This window comes from Myodes glareolus, chromosome 19 (assembly GCF_982192425.1).
Source record: "Myodes glareolus chromosome 19, mMyoGla1.1, whole genome shotgun sequence".
Lineage (NCBI taxonomy): Eukaryota > Metazoa > Chordata > Mammalia > Rodentia > Cricetidae > Myodes > Myodes glareolus.
In genome coordinates, this window is record NC_142044.1 from 44945136 (window position 1) to 44955649 (window position 10514).

Here is a 10514-nt window from a genome sequence, read left to right on the forward strand (position 1 = left end):
TCCCAGCCCTACAGAAGAATATAAGATAGGAGGAGACAACTCTCTGTCAGTCTCATTCTGTGAATTCCTGGAAGCAGGATCATCATTTCAGACTGAGGTAGAGTTAAGAGCCACTGACTGGCTGTTTTGCTCTTCTGACCTTCAGGTTGAACCCCATTGTCTGTCTCTGGGCTTCTATTAATCATGCTACAGATGTAAGCCTACAATGACCTTCCATTGTCTCCAGGAAGTTCAGATACTAGGTTAGCGTGTGACAACAGACTCTGTCCTGCCTGTCCTTACCCAACATTACAACCCACAGCTCTCACCTTTCCACCTCAGTCAGGAAGGCATTAGTCAGGGCTCAGGGTGGACAGGATCTCAGATCATCTGGGCTTAGACAACAGACTATACTGCAAACCTATTAGTGGATTATGCTCTGGGAAGTTTTGCCAAGATGCCTTAGGATATGCTGGAGCAATGTAACTGCATTCAACACACATGACAACCACAGAGAGTAGCTGAGGACATATGTCCTTTAGTAGCTTTTAAATTACCTTTATTCTTATTAATGTGTGCAGACAGGTATGTGTAAGGATCTATGAATTTATGCAAGTGTGTGTGCGTGTGACTTCATACGTAGTGTTGTTAGAGAGAACCCACTAGTGATGACCCCTCAGACACAGTCTGTAGACAACTGAACGTCTATTTCAGCTGGCTGGGACTACACTCAGGTATTTGAGACCTAACTGTAGCCCTGTGCATTTAGAACAAGGGGCTTTTAAAGGCAAAATACACAGTCTACTTAGGTCTTAGGCAACTCCATGGGAGGTATTGCACAAACAAGCAGTTTAAGAAAAGATAAGCAAGACAAGCAGTTAGTTGGATAGTTGGAAGCTAAAATAATCTAGCTGGGGCCTCTCTACCTCAGGTTACCTAGAATCAAGTTGGGTAGTTTTCCACCAAGGAGATCAAATTCTAATCAAACCAAAAATGGCTTCACCAAGAATATGAGATGGAGGAACCTCTGCACTGTCTTTCCCTGTTACAGCGTGCATATAGCATGGTATGTGTTTCTGTTACATGAATGTGTCCATATGAATGCATGTATGTGAGTGTAGTGTGTGTGTTCATAGAGCTGTGTATATGTGTAAGAATATGTGCATAGTGTGCAAGCATATGTGTAAGTGTGTGTATGGCATAAGTGTTGCATGGTATGTGTATGTGTGTAGGTGTACTAGCCCTTGTGAGAATCTAGAAGAGACAGTAAACACTTACAGGCTCAGTTTTTTCCAACCCAAATGTGATCCAGAGATTGAATCAGGTCAGCAGGCTTGCATGGCAAATTCCTTTACTGCTGACTATAAGGCTGGTCTGTGTGTTGATTCTGCTCAGTGTCCACCTGGACACGTCTCAGGTCTAGCCTTTAGGTTCTTGCAGCCATGGTGAATAGAAGGAATATTCTACCCTGAAAATCTTACAGGCTTGGGTGGCTTCTATGTACACAATGGCATGTGACCTTCACTGATCCACTTCTCCCTTTGTGTTGTAAGAGCTTTGTCAAGTTTGAGGCATTTCCTCCTGCAGTTGACTCCCAGAAGGCCGCTCCCACAGCCTAGATACACAGCTCTCTTAGGTGGATGAAGGCCGGCGTACATGTGGCTCTGCAGGGTGCCCTGAGCCTTCTACCTCAGCAATGTTCTAAAATTTTCAGATGTTGTTTTCAATAAAATCTCAATCGTTTGACTTTATCAATAATACTCATGAGCCAGATGCTGGGGTCAAAGTCTCCTAGTTCAGAGAAGCAATGAAAGCACCCAGTTGACCTTCTACCTCATCCATGATCCCACCCAAAATTCTCATCTCCTGCACTGACTCAATCAATTCTTTCTCCACACTCCACGCCCCTCCTTTCCACTTCCTGTGCATCTCTCTACCCATCTTCCTGACTCCCCATATGTTCTCTTCAGGTCAGTTGGTCACTTGCTCTGCCTCTTGATCTATGGTTGACTTTATTTAATCCTGTTTACAATATTCAAGCAGAAAACACTTGGAATAATGTGTTTATTCCTGTGTTAGGGCTTAGCCACTCCCCAACTAGAAACAGGTTCTTCCAATCTTGGTGTTCACGGTATGGTCAAATATCCTGAAACATTCAACATATTGCCAAATCAAAGGACTCTATACTCAAAGTGACAGGCATAAATGAGATAGTCATGTTGCATGTGGCTATGTTCTGTAGGGCTTGGGACTGAAAAGAAGTCCTAGGAATGGAGATGTAAAGAAGACAAGTTGTTGTACCTCTCTCCTCTGACTGTTTCAGAATATTTAGCTATGCAAAGATGTGATGCATTTGTTGAAACATAGAAAGATATGTTGCATTCATTTAATTTTGTAAAGATGTGTTGATGTTTTACCTTGACTGCCTAAGGCACAAAAAACTGAATGACAAATAGTGAGGGAGGAGGTATAGGTAGAATATCCTTGCAGTGAGAGAAATGGTAGAAGGATTTTAGACTGGAGGAAGAAAGAAAAGGAGACACAGAAAATAGATGCCAGGGACCAGACAGACAGATATGAAGGAAGCATCTTTAACAAATGGTGCTGGCATAACTGGATGTCAACATGTAGAAGAATGAAAATAGATCCATATCTATCACCATGCACAAAACTCAAGTCCAGATGGATTAAAGACCTCAACATAAATCTGACCACACTGAACCTGATAGAAGAGAAAGTGGGAAGTAGTCTGCAACACATGGGCACAGGAGACCAATTCCTACATATATCCCCAGTAGCACAGACAATAGGAGCAACAATGAATAAATGGGACCTCCTGAAACTGAGAAGCTTCTGTAATGCAAAGGACACTGTCATTAAGACAAAGAGGCAATCTATTGAATGGGAGAAGACCTTCACCAACCTGGCATCAGACAAAGGTCTGATCTCCAAAATATATAAAGAACTCAAGAAACTAGACATTAAAACTCTAATTAATCCAATTAAAAAATGGGGTACTGAACTGAACAGAGAATTCACAACAGAAGAAGTTCAAATGGCCAAAAGACACTTAAGGTCATGCTCAACCTTTTTAGCGATCAGGGAAATGCAAATCAAAATAACATTGAGATACCATCTTACACCTGTCAGAATGGCTAAAATCAAAAACATCAATGATAGCCTATGCTTGAGAGGATGTCAAGTAAGGGGAACATTCATCCATTGTTGGTGGGAATGCAAACTTGTGCGACCACTTTGGAAATCAGTGTGGCGGTTTCTCAGGAAACTGGGAGTCAATCTACCTCAGGATCCAGCAATTCCACTCTTGGGAATATACCCAAGAGATGCCCAATCATACTACAAAAGCATTTGGTCAACTATGTTCATAGCAGCATTATTTGTAATTGCCAGAACCTAGAAACAACCTAGGTGCCCCTCAATAGAAGAATGGATAAAGAAGGTGTGGCACATATATACTTTAGAGTTCTACTCAGTGGTAAAAAACAATGATATCTTGAACTTTGCATGCAAATGGATGGAAATAGAAAACACTTTACTGAGTGAGATAACCTAGACTCAAAAAGAGGAATATGGTATGTACTCACTCATAAGCGGATTCTAGCCATAAACAATGGCTAGATGGATTCTAGCCTATAGTTCGTGATCCTAGAGAAGCTAAATGAGAAGGTGAACCCAAAGAAAAACATATATTTATCCTCTGGGATATTGGAAGTTGACAAGATTGTCGGGCAAAGTTGGGAGCAGGGGGATGGGGTGGACTAGGGTGAGGAGAGATGGGAAGAGAGAAGGGAGAAGGGGACGATTGGGGAGAGCTTGGGGAAATGGGATAATTGAGATGGAGGAAGGGTGGATATGGGAACAGGGAAGAAGTTATCCTAACCAAAGGAGCCATTTTATGGTTGGCTAGAGTCTTGGCTCTAGAGGGGTTCCCAGGTCTCCAAGGGGATTTCCCCAACTAGTTCCGTGGGCAGCAGAGGAGAGGGTGCCTGAACTGGCCTTATCCTATAGGCACACTGATGAATATCTTGCATATCACCATAGAACCTTCATCCGGCGATGGATGGAGATAGAGACAGAGACCCACATTGGAGCATTGGACTGAGCTCCCAAGGTTCATATGAGGAGCAGAAGGAGGGAGAACATGAGCAAGGGAGTCAGGACCGCAAGGGGTGCATCCACCCACTGAGACAATGGGACTGGTCTAATGAGAGCTCACCAAGGCCAGTTTGACTGGGACTGATGAAGCATGTGATCAAACCAGACTCTCTGAATGTGACTGATAATGAGGGCTGACTGAGAAGCCAAGGACAATGGCACTGAGTTTGATAGTACTGCAAGGACTGGTATTGTGGGAGCCTCATCTGTTTGGATGTTCACCTTCCTAGACCTGGAGGGAGGGGGGAGGACCTTGGACTTCCCACAGGGCAGGGAACCCTGACTGCTCTTAGGACTGGTGGGGGGGGAGGGAGTGGGGGGACTGGGAGGGTATTGGGAGAAGGGGAAAAAGTGGAAATTTTTATAAATAAATAAGTAAATAAATAAATAAGAAAGAGGAAAGTAATATAAGAAGTATAAACCAGGTAAGATGGTAAATATGCAGGGAGTCTGGATCCCATATGGTGCCTTGTTGACTTTGAATTTTTTTGAATGCTCATGACTGAACAATAGTTGCTAAGAGACATGGGATTATAAAGGAATTGCTGAATTTAGTCTGCCTAGATATTAGGAATTTCTTAACATTAAAATGGAATTCAGAAAATATATTGTGTTGCGGGAAAGGTTATGGTTTTGTTTCCACAGGAAATGAAAGGCTGTAGATTCCTTCAAAATTAATGGAGACTAGATTTGATTGGGGAGACCCCTCAAAATCTTGGCTACTGACATAAAGAAATAAACCGAGAAAAACTATAAGACGGGTGATTTCTATGGTGATCCCCTCACATGGGACTATCTGGAGGACTGGATGAGACATGGATAAATCTCATTGTTTAGAGAGTCCTCATGACTCATTATTACATGCTGTCCTTGCATGTGGCATGGGAAGAGGTTTGGTTATACAGTCCCAACAAACCTATATATTGACAGATATCTTTTATCTGATCAAACACAAAATAAAATTCTCTTTGGTCGGCTTGTGTACAACACACAGTTCATACTTCTGGTAATGCAGATTTATATGTCACCTTTGAAAGTTTGTGTGTTTTCAGGATAGAGGATCAGACACCAATGAAAATGGCAGGGCCAAGTGATCCACCTTTTCAGAGTGCTTCTGTTGCAGTTTCTTCAGAGTTCTGCATTCAGAACAACTTCAAGCTTGCTAGCTGAGATGGTCCAGCCTCACAGACTATTCTAGCCAGGACTTCAGATAACCTTGCACTTTCCCTTTGCACAGACTGGACAACAAATGCTACAGCTACTTTTCTTTCGATTTGGCCATTATCTCATTTTTTTCAGGTTTCTCTGGGGATGCTGTCATCCTTGGATAATAAGAAGTAGTCTAGAGAACACAATGCCCACATCCCCAAAAGGTTGGGTGGTAGTTTTTCAGTCACTTAGTGGGTTCTGGATTAAAATCATTTAGTGGGTAAATAAGAATAAAGTAGAAATTTACAAATATTCATCTCAAATATTTTACTTGGTAGAATTTTTGTATCTGATACAAATCGAAGGTTATTTTATTTATATATGTATGTATGTATATATATAATAATTGTACCTATATAGCTTATTTGAAAAATGTATATAAAGTTCTGGTTCTTTAAAGTTATTGCTAATGATAACTAAAATTCAGGTTAGTAGTTACCCATCTATTACAACCAAACTTGTAGTCTTGTTAGACGTATTTTCAAGGTTAAACAGATAAATTTTAGATAAGTGATATTCAAATGCTTCAGAGACCCACAGAATATGACATTTAAAATAATTAGATTAGGTTACGTTTGGCAAAAGTTTTTCATGAGAGTGAGACATGTCTGCTCTTAGCAGCACCAATCTACTTCATCAAAGGCTGATGGGTATTGACGATCCTCCATAGAGAGTTTGCTTTCATTGTGGAAAAGCTATCCATTTGGTCAGGAATCTGCCCTTGCCTCAACTGCAGATAGTATACTGTATAAAGAGAACAACCAGAACATAAAGAAAATGGACTGTTGAACTTTTCTAAGACAAGGTGAAACAGTCCTTTAAAATTCCTGCTTCACAGAAAAACCTGTCAAGTACATTAGGCCTGTGACCAAAGACAGATGTCCCAACTGTTCAGAGGAACCTTGAGTGACTGTCCAGGCAGCCAGATTGTTCTGCCATTTCTATACTTTTGGAAGTCCCTTGCCTTGCACTTCCTGCTCATTAGATACTATTATGTCCTTCCCAGGACTCCAATAGAAGCAAAGACAAGATTGTTGTAGACAAACAGAAACAGGTTAAAGTAAGTTAAAAGAGCTAGTGGGACAAGCCTAAGCTAAGGCCAATCATTCATAATTAATAAGTCTCCATGTCTTTATTTGGGAGCAGAGTGGCTGCCCAAAGAAAATTCCAATTACATCTGACTCTTTAACATTCCACCTACCAGCAGCCATGAGCTGCCACACTTCCTGGTCTTTCCATCACAACTTGCACTAACTAAAAAGTCCAAAGTAACCTCAGACCCGACAGTTGTCTCTGTGATTTGTTGCATGTTTTGGAAGTTCTTTGATTGCACTTCCTAATTACTCAGGTAACATTATTTCCCTTCTCGGATCTTCTATGGGGTTGAAGACTAGATAAATGTAGCTACTTTCCTCTCATGACTTGGCCAAGTTATTTATTATACAAGACTTTAGCTAGTTGGAATAGGATATTTGTACTTATTGTATATAATTGTGTAGATTTGTATTTACTGTATATAATTTCGTAGTAGGCTTAGAACTCTCTTACTTAAACAAAAGGGGGAGGTGCTGCGGGAGTATCTTCCGCTGCTTCAGCCAATAGTTGCTGAATCACGAGCCCACGGTGCTGCGGGAGGGCCTTCCGCTCTGTTAGCCAATAGCCTCTGAAATACCAGCCCACTGGGGCATGGTATATTTCTCTTTTAAAAAGAGCCACAGATCTCGGCTCGGGCCTCTTGGTTCTGGCGCTTGGTCCCGGCTCCTGTTCCAGCGACTAAGCTCCCTTCCTGACGGTTTATGGTGTATGTAAGTTTTACCCCCCAAAATAAATAACCCCTTAAAACATAACTGGTGTGGGATTGATTCGCCGTTATTTGGTGCCCAGCGTTTGGTTTAAGAACCACCCCCACCACCCCACCACCCCCAGCTCAGTCTCTGGCTTGGCTACCTGCCGCCAGCTCGGCTTGGCCAACTGGGCTTGGTACGAGCCCTCCCTTAGCCATAACCTCTATGCCTCCCAGGATACACAGGTCCGGACAGTCTCTGCCGGCCTACTTTGCCCTGTTCTGCACGGATTTTTAAATTTTTCCTTGCAACATGAGTCAAAGAGCTCACAGCGCAAGCTCCCTTTGAAGTTCCAGCAAGCTGTTTGAAACCCCTGCCATCCGCCATAACTGATTGGGAGTGCTGCAAGTAGCTTGACCCTTAATCCCAGCACAGGGACATGGGGGCCCAAAGCACTAGGCCTCTTTAGCAACAGCGCAGTGGCTGGGTCACAACCCTCTGCATCGGGTTGAACAGAGCAGCAGGGCAGGAGAGCCTGGCCGGGGTAGGCCAGGCTGCCTTGTTTATTGGCCACTAGAAGCTCTCTGACCTTTTGTGATCTGTGAATTTAACCTCTGGATTTGAGTGTATATATTCTAGAGTTTACTTCCTGAATCGACGCCATTGCCACATGAATTCAGGTGCGCCCCACCTCCTACTGGCAGGCAATGGTCATTACAGGTAAGATTTTTCTTTTCGGTTGAAAATACATACATACATACATACATACATACATACATACAAGAACAATTTATTTTGATTGAAAATGTCAGAAAATACTACTATTCAAAAGTTTAATGGTTTTTTAAATTGCGCTATGGAGGATATTCTGAAGGATGTCTCTGATATTCCTCTTACTTTGTTATTCCTGGGATCTGTCGCTTTTCTGGTGTTTGACTATTTTATAAGAAAGATACAGTCCTTACACACTGAATCTACAATGCTGAGGGCAGAGATTAAAACCTTAAGAACAATTCAGACTGATACCAACTTCCTCAAAAAAGAGTTTGGAGATTTCAAGGAGGAGACTAGATCAGAGTTTGGAGTTTTCAAGCAGGAGACTAGATCAGAGTTTGGAGTTCTCAAGGAGGAGACTAGATCTTTGTCTGATATGACTTGGTCGACTGACCAAAATATCAAGAAGGTACGGTCTGATATTGCTTCTTTAGAAGGGAGCTTCACTGCTCTGGAGGAGGGGACAACCAAAATGACTCGTAACCTCCAGTCCATGACTGTAAGTGCTGAAACATTAGCTGAGAGGATTATAACCATTGAATGTGAAAATAGGACTTAATCAAAAGGGTATGATAGATTAATTGACAGGATTTCCATACAAGAAGGCACAGTGCATGCCATGAGGATTGTGTCCAAGGAGGAAATGGTGTCTCTGACAGACAAGCTCCATGCCTTAGAACTGTTAATGAAGGTTTTGGAGCATAATACTGGACAGGAGATTCAGGACTTACAGAAGGCAATGGTGAGCAGATTTACTAAGACTGAGGAAATCATAGACTCTTATGAACAGGAGCAAAAGGTAGAAAGGCAACATTCACCTCAAAAAACTCTCAGTCTACATAGAGTTATACCTGCCTTTCCAGTAATAACATCAGAAAAGATAACCGGCTCCAAAAACCCTAAGGTCATTAAAGAACATACATGGGAGCCTATACGTATGAATGATCTGAAAGAATTTAAACAAGCAATTGTGAATTATGGACTACATTCATCCTTTGTTAGGGAGATGTTAAAATCCTGGGCTCTGAGCAGCAGGGCCACGCCTCAAGATTGGAACCAGCTCACGTCAGCTGTCTTAGAGAACGGACCTTTATGGCATTTCAAATGCCTATTCAAACAAGAGGCCAGACTTTTACAACAACAAGAATCAACGAAAGGAATTGAGGTTTCTCTAGATCAAATTCTAGGGGAAAGACTTTACTCTGATCCTCAGGAACAAGCTCTTTATGATGAAAACATTTTATCCATATGTGCTACAGCAGCTCTAAGGGCCTGGGACAGGGTTCAAGGCTCAGGTCAGAGAGTAGAATCGTATATCAGGGTCAAACAGGGTCAGAGAGAACCCTTTAGTGACTTTTTACAAAGACTAACTAAGGCTGTACAAATAGGGATACCTGATCCAGAAGCAAGAAATATAGTAATTGAGTCTTTGGCTTATGAGAATGCCAATGTAGAATGCAAAAGGATCCTGGGGCCTTTAAAGCTCAGATCAGCACCTTTGGATGAATGGGTTTTACATACAATGAATGTTGATACATTTGATTATGGCAATGAAACATGGGTACAAGAAGCAATTTCCAAAGGTAAAAGGAGACATCAGATTACAAAATGCTTTCATTGTGGCAAAATGGGACACATGAAAAGGTACTGCAGACAATGGAATTCCAGGAATAATGCCTCTTCTAGGAATAACAGGAATAGGAGGACTCAGCCTTCAGGTTTATGTAGGAGATGTGGAAAGGGCAGGCATTGGACGAATGAGTGTAGGTCAACAAGAGATAAACTGGGCAACCCGTTGCCATTGGGAAACTCAATAGGGGGCCTCTCGAAGGCCCCCATGGCAAATGTGGTCCAGTCATTTCCGATCACTGCAGAGAACATGCCTCTTCAGGGAAATTAGAATGCCACATGCCTGCTGTTAAAAGCAATAATGGCCTGAAGGATGAGTTAAATGTGGTGAATGAATCAAGAAAGCTAAGAGGACAAAGTAAACGAATATTCTGGCAGACTTCTATAAATGAACAAAGACCACAGCTAAGAGTGTGTGTAAATGGCAAATTTATTACTGGCTTACTGGACACAGGTGCGGATGTAAGTATCATTACTCCAGAATCTTGGCATCCGCATTGGCCTCTTCAGGAGGTAGATATTCAGTTCTTAGGAATTGGAACCCTATCTCGAGTAAGACAAAGCACGAGATGGGTCAATTGTATAGGTCCAGATGGACAAATAGGAAAACTAAGGCCATATGTAGCAAATATTGCAGTGAATTTATGGGGCCGTGACCTATTGCAGCAATGGAATACCCAAATTAACATTCCTGCTGCTTCCAGAGCCTATATTTCTAAGGACAATATTACAAGATATTACAGATGGCAGAAACCAGCCATTAGAGTTATACAAGAACACAACACAATTGATGGCCCTTCAGAGGTACCAACAGCCATGCCTCTACAATGGTTGACTGAGAAACCAATATGGACTAAGCAGCGGCCTTTAGCTGAGGAAAAGTTACAGGCTTTAGAACAGCTGATACAAGAGCAATTAGATGCTGGACATATAGAAGAATCTACCAGCCCTTGGAACTTTCCT